General features: G+C 37.5%; 1 long non-coding RNA gene across 2 annotated transcripts in view; it reads left to right on the plus strand.

The window, feature by feature from the left end:
- LOC140682448 (uncharacterized) overlaps positions 1-20,193 on the plus strand; it is a 42,106-nt gene extending 21,913 nt beyond the window's left edge. The window contains exons 2-3 of one of the 2 annotated variants that reach the window (XR_012054218.1): positions 8,668-8,850; positions 19,000-20,193. This is a non-coding gene — a long non-coding RNA (uncharacterized lncRNA). Of the gene's footprint in view, positions 1-8,667; positions 8,851-11,252; positions 11,975-18,999 lie in introns of those variants that run through there. The other variant, XR_012054217.1, reaches the window with a different exon arrangement.
- Positions 20,194-20,459: the final 266 nt, after the last annotated feature.

Genomic DNA, 20,459 nt, shown 5'->3' on the forward strand with positions numbered 1-20,459 from the left:
AACATCATGTCCTCAAAGATTTGTGTCTCCAGAAAATCTTGTCCTGAAAGACAAAACCTTTTCTTCTTCACTTTTTCGTGCATGCCAGCTTTTGATTTCTGTCTCTAATGTCAGTAGCTTGGACACCAAGCTGTAGTCTTGATTGCTTTGAATCACCAATACATGGACATACTGAGTGGGAAACATCACATGAATACTTCTCTACCAAAGAATTCAGTAACTTCTTCAAGCAAAACCTGCCCACCCATACCAAATACTTTTCTTAATAGACTTCTCATTTCAGTTTTCTAGGAAAAAGGGTATAGATTCACATAATGTCTTTTGTGAACAGATATCTGTATTTAAATCTTTAGTTCAAAATCTTAGACAAATTTTGAAGAAGTAGGGTCACCAGATATTTTATAAATGTCCTTTGTTTATGTAGATTTTAGTGGAAAATTTTATTATATCTGCCTTAATGTAATCACCTTCAATTTATAAACAAGGTCCTAACATTTAAATCTTCCCCACGCCAAGGAAACTCTACTATGGTACCTTGTGTCTAATTTTAAGAGTTCTTGTTTCTTATCCTCTTATGCTTGGCTTTAAACTGCTCAGGGGAGCCTTTAGGGTTTTCTTAACCATGGACTTGAAGTTCCAAGAATTGTCTGATAATCATTTCACAAGAAATAATCATAGCTCTGAACAAGCATCTTGGAAAGGAAAAAAAATACTAAGGTGAATACTATATTTGGAAAAAGTCAGTTATCAACTAAAAGTCAAGAATACTTTAGTAATGTAATTCAAAATTCCATGTATGATTTAAACATCAATCCAAATGAAACTTAACTCTGAGTATGTTCTAACCACATGCTAGAAAATTCAGGCCATGTTGATTAAGTGACTTACATCATGATGTCCAGTAAAGCTGAGAAAATTAAATGCACATGGCAGATGGAGGTGTCTATCTACCAGGAAATAAAGTCCTGTTTAAGAGAATTTGCTCTTCAGGGCAGGAAGCCTCTTAGAGGACAGGTGGAGTTTATGTTCCCTGGAGTTAAGCCAGATAACCACACAAGAAGCAGTACAGATCAGTAACTCATCATGCCAACATCTGTGTTCACAGCAGTTTAAAGCATTTTAAGCCTATCAGCAGTTTAAAGCATTTTAAGCCTATCATAAGCCCACTTGGGCAGGAAAAAGGATATAACAGTGCTGGACGGAGATAGATCACCTGTTTTAAGCAGTGGCAAAGAGGAAAAGGACGAGGAGGAGGAGGATGTGCTGCACTGGGAGGACTGACACAGTGGAGTAAGTGCTGCAACACACAGATGCCTTTGAGCCTTCGTGTGGTTTGATTCACCTTCAATCCAGATACTTCCACATTGAATTCAGGACATTTTTGGCAACCATGATCAGTGCCATGGCATTCTGAAATGTGAGAAAAAGGAGACAGAACTTTAGCTGTTGTTTTGGCTATTGTGAATCATTGACTTAAAGGCAGTAATTCTAACAAATGCAACTTATTATTCAGATTGATATTACTGTCCAGAAACAGTGGACAAAATTTTAATTCAGTCATGATTATGAACAATAGACGCACCCATGGGTGGATGTTGAAATACTGTAATTCTTGGAAAAAACAGTGTAGCAAATTATTTACCAGCTCTTTCACCAATCATCATGCAAATCAATAATTAACCACATACAGACCAGGGTATCTACCCGATGGCAACATGACTATATAGATGTAGCAAAACTAAATTTATCCTGCAGATATATATCCTGCAGAATCTATATGAGAATTAACAAAATAAAGAGAGAATGTGACACCACTTTTCAGTCAGGATCTGAGTTTGCTTTGGGGGCAGTTAGGAAATATTGCATAACTGTTATTGCAATTGAGAGGCTTTTAAATTCAGCAAATCTGCAGCAGAAGTTAGAAAGGAAAATTTGCATTCATTGTGTCTACTAGTCAACATTCAGTATGAACATGCTTAAATTTTCTGATGCATTCTGGCTATAATATTTCTTTCTTTTATGATATAACTACTGTTTATCAGTAAAATTCCTTAAATCAATTGTTTTTAATATACACCTTCATGTTTTCCTAAAAGAAAAGCCACTTTCTATTATTATATATTTTAACATTTCAGTGGGGCTTGAAGAAGAATTTAGTGTCATCCTGGTGCTGAGCACAGACACTGAGAGAAAGATTTCTACCAGCCAGCTGGATAGTCTGGAATGTCAGTGAATATTGCCTTCTCCAGGAGTGGAGACTTTCCAAGGTGTGAGTGGTGCTTTCCAAGGTTTAGGTGGTGTAGAGCACCATATTCTTTAGAGAGTAAAGGAAGAATTATTTAGGGGTACTCTTCTGTACTGACAAAGTCAAAAGAGTTTCCAGGGTTATAGATGAGGCTGCCTTAGATGTATTTGCAGGAACACCTTCCAGCTTTAGAGGAGGTGGCAGAAGGAGCAGCAGACAGTGGGGGAAGGATAGGGGGAGCAGGGTGGGGAGCAAGAACACGCTGCACTCCCTGCTGGACTGCAGGGCATGGGGAGAGAGCAGGAAGAAGCTGCTGTGCTTAGCCACACACTGGAGCCTCACAGCATAATCGGCATGTTTACACAATGTGCGTTTCCATCCCTGGAAATGAGAGGCTGCTGTAAACAGCAATGTGCCTTGAAGCCAAGGAGCACCTGGGGACTCTCATTCACAGCACTGTAACAGCTTCATTTCATTCACTGCCACTATGAGAAGGTTCTCTTGTATTTCAGAGAAATGAATCAGAGCAAGTCTGGACTGAGGTTCCTAGAAACTCTGTTTCTCTGGGTGTTACTTTTGGGAAGGGCTAGGAAAATACTTTAATATCCATTTAGGTGTTGACAGTGTCAACAGGGTCAGAAGCAAAATATTTATTCTTCCTGTATAGGCCTTTGAATACAGTTTCTAAACTCTTTTGAATGATCTCTATTTATTTCCATGATAGATTAGAGATTCAATTCAGCATAGGAAAACAGAGGACAGAGGAATATACATGTTCTCTCCTCCAAAGCTCCTGTTAAATAACATACACAGTTCTTTCAGAAGAGTCTAAAATCTAGATCTGTACTAAGCTCAAAATACTACCTTCCAGGAAATAATCTATTTTCTTATCTACATTCTTATCTACATTAGCATTCTTATGTAATATGATTTCCTCCTTTTTTTTTTTTTTTGTTTTGGTTTTGGTTTTTTTTTTGTTTTTTTAGGAGAAATGAGAGACAGAAATCAAGGTACCTGCCAGAAGAAAAAAACTACAAGCTGGAGATTTCTTTAGTATTTATACTTAGCACATTTAAAAGAAGGAAATTGTTTCTTATGAATTGAAAACTTCTGAATGTAGAGTCCTGTTTTGTTATAGCAGTAAGCTCTGCTGATTTTCTTAGGTTTTTTTTGGTTTTTTTTTTTTGGGCTTTTTTTGAGTTTTTTTTCCTTCAGACTCTAAGAAATGATGAAGTAGTTAATGGTAATTTAATGAATTTTCCAACATTTTTTAATCTATTCTACGGTATCTTTACACAACTCTGCCTATAGCCAGTAATAAGTAGCAATTTTCCATCTGGGTAGGGTGACATGCCATCCAGATGGTACTGGTGTTTACTCCAAGGCTCTCTACACATCTGTCTTACAGAGAAATTAAAGTATTCTTTCTGTTCTGAACAGAAATTGCTTCTGAATTTTCTGAACTATGAAAACATTATTTTCAGATTAGCAGCAGTCAAGCCCTCTATTATTTCTTTAGGAAAGGTTATGACATACATCTCTGGGGACAATGAAGCCTAATTGAAAGGATAAAACCTTAAACTCTAAGCTTGCCTGTGTTGGATTGGTCTGCAAAGAGATTGTGCATGGAAAGTGTTGTTTCAGATAATGTGCTTGTTCCCTTGTCACCTATTAACCATAGGCAAATATGCAACTGTCAAATCCTTTCTTTTTGGTTCTGACCTTCTGGGACACCCAAGACATTGTACTGTAGAAGTGAACGCAGCAGCAGATAACAAGGGCTGCTCCTCCATTTTTGACAGCGATCCATATTGGCTTTGTGGCCATCTTGACAGTGCTCCAGATATGAACTTCCATCTGCAGATGATGGCTCCTGACTATGAAAGGGCCAGAAGGAAAGGGATTTTGGCTGTGTTGGAAGTTGCACCATGGCAATTAGTCATGTATGAAGTGCAGATGGGACTGGATTCAACAGGAGGTTCTGGGATGACCACAGCAAGCTTAACTTTATGTGCATCAGAACAACTGGAAGGTGAGGTGTTCAAAAATACTTAAATTTCATTGTATGTAAGCATTGAGAAAGAGAGAAAACAGAGTTTGGTCTCACTGCGGAAAGGGCTGTGGGTCTGAAAATGAAAACACTTTCACTTCTAAAATGCTTTGCCATGAAAACCTCTAACAACACACATATGGATCTCCATTAGTTGTACTTTGCTACCTCAGGAGATGATCAGCATGGATAATGAGCATGTTTCTCATCCAATAGTGTCTGTATCCAGTTAGCTGAATGGCTATTTTTATCTTTTGCAAAGGAGTGTTGTAGGATTCTTTAGAGTTATAATGGGTCTAAGCCCAGCACAATGAGAACCAGACCATATCTTTGAAATAATACTCTTGTTGTGCCTGTTGAATCAGAAGCAGAGGTGTGTTTCAGAGAAATTACCAGTGAAACTGCTAAACTGAGATGTCTTGACTAAAACTCTGGACTTCTGCTGCTAGCTTAGTTACCCCCATGCTGTGTGAGTCTGTTGCAAAGTCTGTCCTCCTCCTTGTTCCCACTGTGAAATGTCCAGGCACTGTTTCCTACTGGATGCTTATGTTGCAGCTAACATAGCAGGGTCCACTAAGCACAACTGCAACACAACTATTAAGTAATAGTTGCACACTTTCCCCTCACATGATGGTTTGCTAAGCAGCATTTTATAGTGTTAGTGTTATTCCCTTAATCATTATTTAGCCAAGCTGCGCATACATGTCTTTTTTATCCCTTAATAAATTAATCTCTCTAGCCCTTTCATCCCCTTTTATTGCTTTTCTTTGTAGGAAAAAGCTAGAGAGAGCCTAATAACAGTTAATAATAAAGGCTAATAAAGTAGCCCTCTCTTTTCCATAATTCTTAACAGCAGTAACAGTTTTATGTTATAAATAACAAATATGGGATACCAGTGGTTAAACAGCTTTTGTTTGGTGCATTTCTAACTGTGCCTCAGTTTTCCTTATACCTCCTTTTACATACTGCTATCACTTCCTAAGACCTGTAATAAAAGTTTCCAGTCTTAGGATTTGTATGTGCCTCATCTGGCTCTCTACTGCTGTGTAAACTTTGACCAGCACTACCTTTGGATGCAGTGACCCTTGAGTGCATATCATATGGATCTGCATGTCTGAACATGAAAAAAATGAGTTTCAGAGAAAAAAAGCTTTATATGAACTCCATGTTCATACAAAAATATGAAGGGTGGTTGCCAACATTTAGGCCTGGTAGAAAGGAGTACATATGAAAATACATGAAACACCACAAGTTTGAGTATACAGAGGCAGACCTTGCTTATTAAAAATGTGAGCATTTTATCTTTTTCCTTAAGGAAGAAATGAGAATGCCAGACACAATTTTATATACTACTTTAGAAGATTAACTGGATGAATTTGGGACTTGACATGTACATCATTCATCTCACATAGCACTCATTTTTCATTAACTATACAACAATTAATAGTATCAAATATTATATAATTATATAAACCAATAATTATACTATAGAAAATATTATCAGTATAAAGATAATGCTGATAAAGAGGTGAACTGCAAATATCTTTCACAGCAACAAAAGCTCTATCTATATATTCTTAATCTTACATGTCTTTTTGCACAGAGCTTGCTATATAACTGTTAGTCTCTAGTGATTCAAGGCTAATGAATATAGAATACCTAAACTGTACCTGAGAATTTTTCAGTAAGTAAAATGTTTCTTTTTGCAGTGGCAACAGTTACATCCCTTTAGATACAGGCAAATTTTGAAGAAGGTATGTATTGCCTGAGAATGGTAGTTAGCTCCTCACAGGAGTAAGCTAGCTCCTGTCCAAGTTAAAATCTGATGATGCAAAGCTCTGTAAACAATCTGTGAAGAAGAAAGTAAATTATTTTCAAGTTAACTGCTGGAAAAGCAGGGAAAAAATATCATTTTGCTGTGAAGAGGATCATGCTAAAGCTGTCAAGGGAGAAAACAGACTAGTATTGCATAAAGTACAGCAAGCAAAGGCAGAGACATTGAGATCACTAAACAACACAGAAGAAATAAAAGTACTCCAGACAGTTTGTGTAAAGTGTTATTGCCTGAATCCCTTTGAGACCATAGGAGTGCATTCTGCTGTAGGGCCAAGTTCTTATGTAAAGTAATTAAAGACAAGATTTGCCAAATTCTTTGATGCACATACTACAGATTTTGAGGACGTTTTTCTAAATACTCAAGATTTCTGTTTTGATTTTATTGTTGTGGTAGATCAAGCTTTGAATGCATGAATGCTGTCCTCAAGGGCTTCATATAAATCCTTTTCAGGATCAGAGCCAAAGCATTTAGTATTTTGCGGTACATAGACCTCATAAAATAGTGATAGTATTATAAAGTAGGTAAATGGCTTTCAGATACAGACATAATGCCTGTAAATATAAAAACATTTAAATATAAAAGAAGAAATTATAATTTTCTAAAAATCATAGTTACATTTGACCTGTAAGTCAATATGTAATTACACTCTTTTTATTATTTCCTTTAGCACAGAAAACATGTCTCCACAGAGTCTGAATTACTGGGCTTTTGCAGGAAGTTATTGCAAAGACACTCTGAGACAAGACTCAAGAGATGAACTTTTCTATAATATGACAAACATGCTAAAATAGTACTTTGCAAATGGGCTATAGAATTGAAGTGTTAGGTATAATCTTCCTTTTGTAATCACTAAGTAGAATCATCATGAAGTATTAATGCATTAGTCAATAAAATAAGTGTAGATAAGGTCAAACACCTTAGGTGTTATCTCTCCAGCTATAATTGCTGCTATAATAGGAGTTCATGAACAGCATGATACATCCTGCATTTTAGCAGTGAAAAGAATTTTTCAAGCAACAGGCTCTTTGAAGATAACAGTAAAATAAAGCAAAAGTGTTAGTAGAACCTAACTCTGACAGATGTGGTCATAGGGCTGCATCTAGAGTCTCTTCCTGGGGCAGATTCTCCCATTCTGCTACTTTTACCTAAGTTACATGTCCAAAAAGACCAGAAAGTGATAATCTCTTGACAACTTAGGATCCCTCCTCCTTTACTGACTCCTTAGTAGGTCACTATACTGTTTTTTGAGGCCGCCACTCGTCCATGGCTATTTAAAGAGGAGAACCTGGCTAGGTCACCTTGGGTAGCACCAGCAACAAAAAGGCCTTGCTGTGATGTCATTTGTCATGTTTGTCATCTGGTTAGCCTCATCGTAGGCTGGGGCCTAATCTTGACACAATTTACAAGACTGTAAATGCAATGTCTGCGCAAATGAAAGCACAACAATACTTGCATTTCTCTTGCAGTCAGTTGCAAGTGCTTCAAGATTCCAGCTATGAAAAAGTTAGAACTGGTTATGAAATGCATGGCACTGAATAAATTGTCTGCAAAAGTTGATCGATATTTGTCCTCAAACAATATATTTAGACTTACATCAATAGAGAGGTTTTTTTAATATTGAGGGTGGTTAAACTTTTATCAATTGTGAACCTTTTAAGGGAAAAAAAATAAGTCACAGAGGGACTATAAGCTGTCAATGAATAATGAGAGTTGCTGATTGAAAATGTTCTATACCATTTTTCTGTCTATAGACATTCCTTAACAAAACTAGAATATGCTAAAAACCTTCCTCTGATTTCTCATTCTTATATCACTTTAAATGTATTAGGATTTGATGAACTGTAATCAGCAATAAAGCCACTGAAATGTAATTTTCAATACAATGTTATTTGCAAATTTACATTCAAAGTATCACACAATATTATGTACCAATCTTTTAAGGGGATTCACCTCAGAAAATACATATATTGATTTGAAGTTTCATTGACTTCAAGAATAGGTTTGATAAAGGTTTGATCTTTCAAGGAGCAACATTGAGATCCACCCAGGTACCCAGTTGTCTGTGAACAATGAATTTGTTAAACTTCCTAAGAAACCAGGAAGATTTTTTTCCTTCATCATACACCATCTGCTATGTATCAAATTTATCAGTGTTGTACTGTAAAGAAATATCATTATCAGCTGCAGTGTCTTGGCAACCTTGAATTCTAACTGGCTGTTAGAAAAATGAAACAAAAAAAAATGTCATAGCATTATATTTTCCTGAAAATAGTTTAATAATATTATTTCATTTATAAGATGTAGTTTGGGAATGAGCTGCAGTTTGAAGACAAAAGTAAAGTTTCAGTCTTTAATCAATATGACCTAATTAGTCAGGAAGTTTCCACTAAGCTCATCAATTGGAAAGCCTCATTGCCTATTTTAGAAGAATGAATGTGTCTTGATTGCATTGTCTTTCTTAAATATTTCATTAATGCTGAGTTGGGAACATTTGTGTTCAGCAGAAATTAGGACCTAAATTCTTATCTTCTGCAGGAGAAGAACAAATGGAGAAGACTAGCTTACCTAAGCAATCAGGATGATTTATATAGAGAATGATCTCCTTTGGAGGAGAGAGAAAGATTGGCCTGACTCTTTCACAAGGATGGATCAACCTCCTTCAGTGCCACTGGTAAAAAAAACTCTGTGACATCTCTGAAGACCCTGATGGCAATGGAGGTAACCATGTTTGAATGAATAATCAATTTTTCTCCCATGCCATTCTGTGTATCACAATGGGAAATTATTTTCTCTTTAAGGCTCAGTTCTATTTTGTCATCTCCTTAATAGGCACAACTGACTTGCAATAGACAGAGCAAAGCTTCTCCTAAGATAAAGAAATTTCCTCCTATAATTTGTGACTCTCCCCTCCAGATTAAAATTTTTTTAGAACAGCAACTGACATGTTGAAAAGATTGTTTAATTCTAATCACACAGCCCTCCAGAACTTCAGACACCCTTAGAAACGCACAGGTTTCACTTTTCATAAATAATTCAATATTGCCAGGCAAGATTTTTGGGCATGGAAGTTTAATTAGCTGTGAAAGTCTTGGTATATTTTAAAATTTCTAGTATGGCCCTTAGTGTGAGTTTGGCCCAAGTCAAAACACTGTCTCAAACAGTATTTAAATTTGAATAATGAATTTATATAGACAAAAGTCCATTCCGCACAGGTAATTTCATTAAGCTTGTTTTGAATGGTAAAATAGTTTAGTACTGTGTAATAATTAACTATGGACTATGTTCTGCCAGCTGGCTTCAGTGCCAGAGGTCTGACACAAGCCTTTCACTAACCTTGTCCCACAAAGAGATAGATCCTATTTGTCTATAGCTACTTGCCCCCTTCCTCTACTCCTGTGACTCTTCTTTTTCCTCAAAATTTGTTTCAATAAATCTGTTTTCCTGTTCATTATTGATATAATTTAGGAATTCCAAGAAATATCTTCTTAGAATTATAAGAAAACATCATAGAAAAATAAAAGAGTTCATCAAGAATCTTAAACAAAAAATTCAACTTTGGGTCATATGGACCATGTCCAGTAAAGGCCAATGAAGCTGATGAAGGACCTTGAGAGCGAGTCATATGAAGAGCAGCTGTGTAAGATGGGGTTGTTTAACCTGGACAAAAGGAGGCTCAGGGGGGACGTTATTGTTTTTTACAACTATCCAAAAGGGGTCTGTAGCCAGGTGGGGATTGGTCTCCTTTCTCTGGAAACTAGCACTAGGACAAGAGGACACGGTCTCAAGCCACACCAGGGGAGGTTCAGGTTGGACATCAGGAAGAATTTCTTCACTGAAAGGGTTGTCAAGCATTGGAATGGACTGTCCAGGGGAGTGGTGGAGTCACTGCTCCTGAAGGTCTTTAAGAAATAAATGTATGTGGCTCTTAATGCTATGATCGTGCAATGCTACATGGTGGTGATTGGCCAAAGGTTGTACTCAATGACCATGGAGATGTTTTTCTACCTTAATAACTCTATTCTATGATTCCTTGTGCTGCTGATTTCTGAGAGTTTGGAAGATTTAAAAAAGAAGTATTGCTTTCTCATTAACTTCCTCTTTACTTTTTCTAATCATGTGTAATGATTAGAGGAACGCAACTGTGCCTGCACTGCTGCTCTACTGTTCTTATAAGAACCAAAAAAATACTTGTGGGAGAGATATTATTGGTTTTTATCATTGAGAGACATAGGAATTTTTATTGCATGCATCATAAAGGGTAGCAAATCTTGTAGTCTGTATGAAAATCCATCTTGCTGATTAGCATGATTATTGTGTGATTTTTCCTGCAGTAATTATCTGTCATTAATGAAAGAGGAAAGCAGGAAACATTCATATCCTGTTCCACAATAGACTAATTTGTAAAATCAGTTAACAAGAAGCTACAGTAATATAAAACATCCCTCCTAAATATGATGAGATTAAATATTGATGTTTTTCTCTTTTACAGCACTTTTTAAAGACAATTGCAAAAGATGTATCAATACACACGTACCTATTAAAATAGTCATGCACTGCCAGATTATTAGCATGCAATACAAATTACAACTAAATATGCTTTCCTAATGTCACGTAAGATTGGTTAGAGAAAATGTAAAGTAGCAAACCCACATCTATTCCAGTTTATATGGCTGTGAACTAGTATAAGTTATATAAAAGCACTATGTAAATATAGATATTCTTATAAGAACTGTATTAGAAAAGTATGATCTTGAGTTTATTAAGATCTGTAAGATGTTGTATCTGTATATTATTGTAATGGACTAAAATATGACTCCTGTGGTGGTTCTTTTTTGTTGTTTTTTGTTTGTTTGAATCACAGTCTTCACTGTTCAGTTTGTCCAAACCATTTGGACAAACCATTTGTTTCCAACCCAATTATTTTTACATAGTAATTTTTATGTTTTAAACTATAAGTTTGATACAAATAATTTGGTATTTTCAAATAACCAAAATGTAATTTAAATTTAATTTCTTGTGCATTTAATCAATATGTACACAAACTAGCAGATCAACTTTTGAAATAGCATTTTTTGCAATGGTCCAGTGAGTTTTGTTTGCCTTTTCTCTTCTTTTTGCAGGAACAGAGAATCACCCTGGATATACTTTGCATAAAAGAAAATAAAGGTGTTCTCCTACTTGCTTTGTAAAAGGCTGCACTCTTTCTTTGAACTCTCACAACAAGCTGAATTGTATATGGAATCCAAATTTACTTTTTAATCTAAACAAAGGAAATTGTGCATCTGATTTAAAGTTTTAGTTGACAATGATATAGTCCATTAACTAGCATTTTTGGTTCTGTCCATACAGACAACATTTGACAGATTTCATTTAGAAGGTAATGTATATGGTGAGACTTTAAAGATCTTTTCTGCCATTTTAATATGTTTCTCACTACTTGTTTTCATATTTGTGGTTAGGCTGCTTAAAAATAAACTTTCTCATCATATAGCTAAGACACAGAAATATTTATACAAATAAATTTCCCTATCATCATATACTGGTTATGCACAAATAAAAAGCTAGATGCGTCTCTGAACTAGATAATTTTATTTCATTTTTCTGATTAAAAAAATTACATTACAGAACATATACAAATATTTCCACAGGAGGTAGATTCACCTTGACCACAGAAAATTACAGAAAGCTACAGCAGAGTCATTAATTAATACCAAGATAGTTCATATTAGGAATATAGCCATCTATAGTAGTGTCAATCTTCAGCTCAAACCTGGATTTAACAAAAAAGCTTGTCCCATTTTACTTACTAGTTTTGAATGCCTTTTTTTACCTCAGGAGCCTCACTTCTTGTTGTAGACACATTTAAATCCATGAGGAAGTTTTTCCAAGAAATTGAAGACGTTCAATTAACATTTCTCATCTTGTAGATCAATTTCTCTCTTATACTTTCTCTTTCCTACCAATAACATGGAAGACTATTTCCAGAAGAGAAAACATCTGTTTGAGCAAAGAATTATTGAAAACTCAGCCCAGAAATGTATATTACTGTCATAATTTCATCTTGTTAAGGGCACCCCAGAGCTGCAGTCTTCAAACTGGGGCGCCTGCACCCCAGAGGTGCACAGTCCATTGGGCATAGGGAAGAAAATGAGTTTAATATAATTAATAAATAAAACATTTAAAACATATCCTCCTTACCTTTTTTAAAAATTACTTTCTAAGAGATGTGTATGTTTTATAAAGGACATATAAAATATCACAGCAGTAAATGCATGTACTTTATAGATAAATACATACATAATATATTGAGAGTTTGTGCTCAAAACTTTTTACTGTTAGGGGTGTACAATCAAAAAAGTTTGGAGACCATTGCCCTAGAGAGCACCTGTGTGATCACAGAACCAACCAAAATCTACAAGTCAGGCACCTAGCAAACTATAGCTTCCTCTACAGATCTCTCTCCTCCAACAACAAGAGTAACTGGATTGGGTTGCTTATAAACTACTTATTTTAGGTTTATTCTAACCCCTCCTTAAGGGGATTGTCCCAGAGTCCTCAGGATATATTCCGTATTGAAATATTCAGCATCTTCATCTTGTATGTATAACAAATAGTTTGGCAGTGTTTATCTAGTTTTATGAATGTTCTGTAGCAGGTCTTCTGTGTTTCTTTACTTATTTCTTTTTCTCCTTCCTTTTCATCTTGTTTGTCTTGACTGCTTCTGTACTCACACAGTTATTTTATACTCTTTACCTTCGTCATGTCTTATAATTCTTTACTATAACCTCTCATTTCCACGTACATACTCTGTGTGACTGATTCACTACAGAGCAACTTTCAGTTCACATTAATTAAGTAATTACAAACTGGTCACTAAGACAGAAACAAGAGTAAACAAGAAAAGGAGAATATAGCAAATGCAACTTTCTTATTATTATAACTCCCATGTTTGCAATCACTTATGTTGACAGATCTAAGTTTAAACTATAAACTTCTCAAGGCAGATGTAATTTTTCACTTTCACAGACTGTTATGTTATCTTATTGCACTATATAAATATTGGTGCATATTTTTAAACACAATTATTAATTTTGCATGTCACAATGTTAATCTGTTAAACTAAGGAGTGCTTAAAGGTTCATGAATTTTATGTGGCAGGTACTGTTCACTTCCTAAAATGGTATTTCTTTGGAATGCCATGTATTAGGTAACTGAAATAATTAATCTTGTTAGAAAATTTAAGTTGATAGCAACATAAATCATGCACATTTGCGCATAAAAATCTCACTGGTATCACTGCCAGAAAGAACAACAAAGAAAACATAGAATCGTAGAATCATGGAGTGGTTTGGATTGGAAGGGATCTTAAAGACTACCTATCTCCAATCCCATATTGTGGCCAGAAAACTTTTCACTAGACCAGATTACTCAGAGGCCCATCCAGCCTGGCCTTGAACACCTCTAGGAATGTCCACAGTGTCTCTGGGCAACCTGTTCCAATACCTCATCACCCTTAATATCCAGTCTAAACCTGTTCTCCTTCAGGTTAAGGTCATTCCCCTTCTCCTACATGTCCTCATAAAAAGTCCCTCTCCAGACTTCTTGTAAACCCCTTTTATGTATTGGAGGGATGCTACAACTTCTCATCAGAGCCTTCTCTTCACTATGCTGAACAGTCTCAATCCTCTGAGTCAGTTTTTGTAGGGGACATGATCCAGTCCTTTCTTTGATTTCATGGTCCTCCTCTGGACTTGCTTCAACAGGTCCACATCTTTCTTGTTTTGGGGACACCAGAGCTGGACACAGTACTCTAGGTTGTGGAGTTGTGTTTTTATATGTTTTACCACATTTGTATTATGTATAAGTTCGTTCCATGTACCCCCCAGCTCTGTAACGACCCCCCCGGGTCTTCCCATCTCTCCCCGCGGTTTGTTGTCCCCAAGAAATTGCCAAGTCACTGTGTTTACCCCAGATGCCTGTTTGTCACTCGGGATCCCTTCCCCCCACCTGGAATCTTCTACCCGGGACACCGAGCGATAGGCAGACGACCTGGGACCCTCCGCCTGTCAGCCCCCCATTGGATGTACCCCTGCACCCCACTGCCCTCAGACCCCCCGTGGCATTACCCCATTGGCTGCCCCAGTTTTCCCCTGTCCTGTACTTAATCCGCGGGTGCGGCACGCCCGGGGCTTTTCTCCTGGCAGGCACCCACGCATTGCCACCGCTCCGCCCGAGCAGCCGCCGCTTCTCTCGGCCGGGTCCAGCGTGCGCCGCTCCGCTCCGCTCACCGGCGCAGCACAGACAAACACCAGCACGGCAAGCCGCGGCCCCTTCGGTTATTGCTTTCCCCATTGGGTTGCAATAAAATGGAATTCTGCCCCCCGGAAAAAAGACTCTTGACTTTTATTCGCCGTAGGACTCAACGCTTGCTCTCAGACCCACACAGCCCCGCCCGAAGCCTGCGAGGGCTCAGCAGGAGGAACGGAAGCTGCCCGCGGTCCCCTTTCCCCCCGGAGCTAGCTGGGATAAGCGGGGGGGAAAGAGAGCATACCGCACTAGGTGAGGTCTCACAGGTGTAGAGTAGAGGGGGAGAATCACCTCCTTTGACTTCCTGGTCATACCTCTTTTGATGCAGCCCAGGATATGGTTGGCTTTCTGGGCTGCCAACATGCATTGGGAATTCATATTTAGCTTTTTATCCACAAACACTCCCAAGTCTTTCTTCCCAAGGCTTGTCTTGATTCATTGTCTTGCCAGACTGTACTTCTGCTTGGGATAATCCCAACCCAGGTGCAGGATCTTGGACTTGACTTTGTTCAATATCATGAGGTTCTCACAGGTCCACCACTCAAGCTGTCAAGGCCCCCTCTGGACGTATCCCTTCCCTCCAGCATGCTAACAGCACCACACAGCTTGGTCTCATTGATAAAATTGCTGAGGGTACACTCGATATAACTGTCCATTTAATGGATAAAATGTTAAAAAGTACTGATACAAATATTAGCACCTGAGGAATGCTATCCATCACTGCTCTCTATTTAGACATTGAGCCGATGACCACAACTCTCTAAGTGTGACTATCTAGACAATATTTTATTCACTGAGTGGTCCATTCATCAAATCTACACTTTAGAAGTAAGATGTCGTGTTGGACAGTGTCAGGGGTTTTGCACAAGAAGCAGGAAAGGAACTGCTCTGTGTTAGATGCTGCCTGATCCAGAAGAATGACAAAGGTTCAGCAGCAGCAGCAGCACCAGTAAAAAGGCTGAGCAGGTGGTCCCAGCAGGGTCACAGTTAAACACATGTGTACAATAAGAATAAATAGATGATCAGCCACCCCATCTAGCACAGGTAGAAATAACAGCACTTGGGCAGACATGGGCAACACCAGTGACATCCACTAGTTCCCCTCTCCCATACCATCAGGATAAAAAAAAACACTTAGTGGAAATATTTAAACACATATAATATGAATCCCTCCAGTAACTGGCCTAGACAGTCCACACTGAAACAGGCACCTGGATGCCATTCCACCCAGGAGGACATAGGAGAGCCATCCAGACATTCCATCCTAGACATAAGAGAGCCAAGGCCTACACCTTCACTCCAGCTGATGATCCAGACTTACACATGCATACACGTGCACTGTGGATTCAGTAACTTTTCAGCAACTGGTCTTATCTAGTAACTTTATCCAGTAATTTGCCCTCAGATCATCTCACTTCCTGTTACCTCATGCACTGACATGTGCAAACAGCACCCTTGGCTGGACCCAAGAAGCCCTGGTCAGCTCAGCACCTAGCTTTGTCCTTCTGATACCCCCAGTAATCAACTGGCAGATTCAATGGTCTCTCCAGTGCCCAGAATCCAACTCTGGCCATTTCTATATGTGTTCTCCAGGCTACTTGCCTCACTTACCCACCAGTTCATCTTAAAGTTCACGAAAAAATATATACTGACAAGTGTAACCACAAATTTTGCACACACTTCGGCCTCTAAACAGGAATGAATGAGGCACTAGGAAGAACTAGCACAAATCAGAAAAATTGTTGCAAGAATGTCACATTTTGGTGGTCCCCCAGATTAAGACATTCTCAGTATATTTACTTGCAACTGCCTAGGACCACCAGATTGAAAGGCAAAGCATGGTGGTTAATTCTCACTGCTCACAGATTTAAAGGGCTGGAAAGACTATCAGCTCATAGAGAACAAAAAAGCTATCAAAAACCAGCACAATACAAAGAAATATGAGGAGGATGGGACCATCTACCTACCATGTCATTGCAAGGAATTCTGCTCACATCTCAATACCAAAGCCTTGGATACTAAATGTTCTACTTGGTCACATAGGCTTTAATGGAGTTGAACATGTGGGAGATACCATGTGAGTGTGAATGGATGAAACAGGTTAAATGAAGTCACCTTTTCCTGTAGCATTGCCACATGTGTGTTGGTACAGCATTGCAGTATTTCCTACAGGCTGCAATGTCATCTGGCTTAGCCTCTCAGCTGCTGTGAATCCTCATTACTAGGCACACTAGAAATAACGTCAAGGACTTAAATGCTGAGCTTCAATTAATGAATTTCATTAGGTTCTTGACACATAAATGTTTTGTGTGGTAGTGTCATGCTATACCAATGAATCTGCTTGTGGAGCTGGCTGTGCTGCTGTCACAATTCATTCATTAAGAGAGATCTGTTCTGGAAACCTTGCCTGATGTTCAAAATAAAGCATGTTGGCACATTTAATAGTCAATAATCACTTCTGTATTTGACTGCAAAAGGCTTCACAGAACCCTTAAATAATCTCACAATAAATTCCAAATTTACATGTATATACATACCTATATATATAATGAAAATGGAAAATTCCTCACCCATTTTTTTGTATTCAAAGAGGTTGTATTACTTTCATTGCACCATCCCATGATAAATAAACAAGCACAGATTCTGAGTCCTGTGAAAGCTGAATTACTATAAAATAAAGAAAATTTGGTTTGAAAAAGAACAACAGGATTTAGTCAAGTTGTTGGAGCTGAATTTAATGAAGCCCAATTACTTACTGAGCAGCCAGAGCGTGTGGGTGAATGAGGTTGTGCGTGGGAAGGTCTGAATTATGTGTATGTATTGCTATTTGTAGCCACCCTTCATGCAGCAGGTGGTACATTCTGCTTCCCTAACAAGAAACAGTTCACTCCACTACAAATAAGTGCAATTTTCCTTTTCCTTTTCTCATTTATTTTGATATGCAGTGTTGGGTTCTAATGTGCAGCTGTAATAACAACAGCTAAAAATATCTTAGAGAACTAGGCAAGAAGCGCCGTGTACAGGTGACTTCTAAACTTACAGGGATGAAGCACTGACATAGCCCAAAGGCAATATCTCCCTTAGTACCAGAAACATATTAAGACAGAAACAGCAGAGCATGCTAAAGGTAGGAATTTACTTACACAAAATGCTTTGTAATGCAATGTAAAAGTTTATATTGTCCTTTTCCTCTCTTGCAAGGATGTTTTCTTCATAATTAAAAGAATACTGTATCACTCAGACTGCCTTGCTGGCTCCTCATACAACTTTCTAGTGAATGGCACACCCTCTGCAGAGAAAGTGTAAAGTGTTTGTGGAGATCAAGGGTTTAGGGTGCTCTTCTTGGAAGTGAAAAGCTTAGGATACACACAGCTGTGTTGATAAAAGCTCAAGCCTTAGGTCCTTAGGTCACCAACTTTCACACTTACTGACTTACTGCCCTAACACTTATAAAAAGATACGCAGCTCTGGGGAAGATGAGAGAAAGCTAAAGCCTTTTTTTTTTTTTTTTTTTACACTTTTCCTACTGCACATATTTGTAATCTACCTATCCAACATGCTTGGTGCTGCACATCCCACTCTGTACAGTTTATACAGCTATGAAAACAAAGTTTGTTCTGACTTTTTCCAAAACAGTTTGCCTACCTCTCCTTCTAATAAGTGCTCATTCCCTCAATCTTCACTGTAAAGAAGACAATGTCTTATGGGAGAAATAGGCAATGAATTCCTACCTGCCCATTTTCACAACTACACATCACATAGCAGAACCAGTTCTTCCTATACAGGCAGACTTAATTTTCTTATAAAAAACCATTATGTTTATATTTTAAAGAGAGTTGAAGAAATGTTTATATGATTCCTTTGAGCTAAAGCCAAAAAATATTCATATTTCCAAATATGAGTCAGAGCAGCTTTCTTCAGTTTCAGGTTAATAGATTTTTATTGTGCATTTCATTTCCCCTGTAAAGGGAAGCTCCAAGTTCTTTTCAGTATATACTCGTATTCAGCATGTATACATATATACTCCTTCTTTTACTATGTGACTTGTCAGGTTCTCACTCCATTCAAATCAATGACAAAAATCAACTGAATTCAAGTCCACAATTTCATCCACAGTTACAGAAAATAATGCTCTTTCCAGCCTGCAGTTCTGGAAAGGATAAACCTCTTTTAGCAACAAACATGGCTAGAGTTCTGTACTTTATTTGTGAGACAGAATTAAAGGCATTTTCTTGCCATCTGGAGGAAATATTCTGTTACCATGGGTTTGTTTTGAAAATTCAAGTTTGCATCCTGGATGCATAAGCAGAACAAATTTCGTTTCAGACACAATAGCTTTATTGGAGTATTTGACAGAGCCAAGGGTAACATGATGCTCTATTCACTGCTTAAATTTCTTGGTAGGTAGGTTTGTATACCAATATTGGGACCAATTCAGGTTGTTTTCTTTTTCAAAGTCCTCATTTTCTCATCACAAAGCTGTTGAGGGATGGATGTTGTTATTTTCTGTTTAGAATCCTTTGCACTGATTCTCTTCTTAATTACATGTCTCTTTTCCAGATTTTACCAGCTGTTGCTTTAAGAGAAGATAAACAAACCAACTTGGCACCACGTTCAGGAAGATGGAATAACCATGCTTGAATTCTGGAAGAAAAGAAAAATCTGCCTGTTACGATATAGTGAAACTGTGATTTAGAAAAATGTTAAGGTAGATGTAATTTTCTTACCTATTGAAACTCTCCTACAACCCTTACAATAAAATCAGTAAATGTACAAAGGAGAACTGAATGAAACCCTGAGTTTAAAATTTAAAAATATTACAGTGACAAGTTAATATAGGGAAAGTGATTATCCAATTTTAGTAAGTCAGCAAGGAGCTCCAATTTAAAGCTGAAAAGTGAAAGAATTAGCATCAAGTTCTTATGATAGGCTAAACAAACCGCTGCATGCAGAGCACATATTCTTATTCTTACATCTGAAGCCTCATCTTGTGTGAGAATGAAGCAGTCCTCAGCTTCTGTTCTCTATCTTTTATCAAGTGGATAATTTCACTCAAAGTCCCAATACAAGGTGCAGTACCATGTAACACCACAGGTCTTACTGGCATCCAAATTGTTATTCCCTGTTTTCTTGCATGGGTATTACAAATGGACTGAAAAGCAAGAAACTTTTAATCATGTTAAAGAGAATTTATCACTTCTTCTTCATAGCAGCCTTAGTCCATTCTTTCCAGAGGTTTGCTCTCAGGATAACAGGTGAAGCACAATTCAACTGGAATACTTTGTTGCAGATACATTCTCAGAATTTGCTACATTTTCTCTAACCATATGACTTCACATTTCATCCAGTAGTCATATACCTGAATAACTTTGAAAATTGTACTCAATAAAAATAAAGTATTTTTTATACCATTGATTGATTTTTAAACCAAGTAACTTCCAACCCTCCCACCCCTTACTCCTTACTTGTTGTATTCTGTGATGGAGTGCAATTTGAGGGAGTTTATGCTTACGGCTTTCATACATATGAGCAAAAAGAGATTCATGCTCCCTGTGACATCAGTACAGATAGTTTGGATCTCTGTGTCTTGTACATTTTATTTTGCAGAGTCAAGCTATTCCAGCTCACTTTTTTTGAAAACACTGGAAACAAAAAAATTACCAGAAATAAAAACCTATACTGAAGATGCATAAATGAAGCACATTAGGCTAATCTAATGCTCTAAAACATGTCTTCTGATCTTTTAGGGCCCAATTATCTTAATTTTATATCAACTTTTCATACTATGTCCCATGTGGTAGTCTTGCAGTCCACTGTACATTTTAGGCAAAAAAAAAAAGAGGTAGGTATGTGTGCAGAATACATTCTCTAACTATGGGACCTGGCATGGCACGAAGATTAGAACCAAGGTCTTGCTACTGTGAAAGGGCTTTTCTTACCTGGCCTCCAAAAAGTCTTTGTTTGAATAATTAATAATCTGGGAAAACAACTAGAGGACTACCAATGTAAAGCTGGTGGGA

Source organism: Taeniopygia guttata, chromosome 2 (assembly GCF_048771995.1).
Source record: "Taeniopygia guttata chromosome 2, bTaeGut7.mat, whole genome shotgun sequence".
Taxonomy (NCBI): domain Eukaryota; kingdom Metazoa; phylum Chordata; class Aves; order Passeriformes; family Estrildidae; genus Taeniopygia; species Taeniopygia guttata.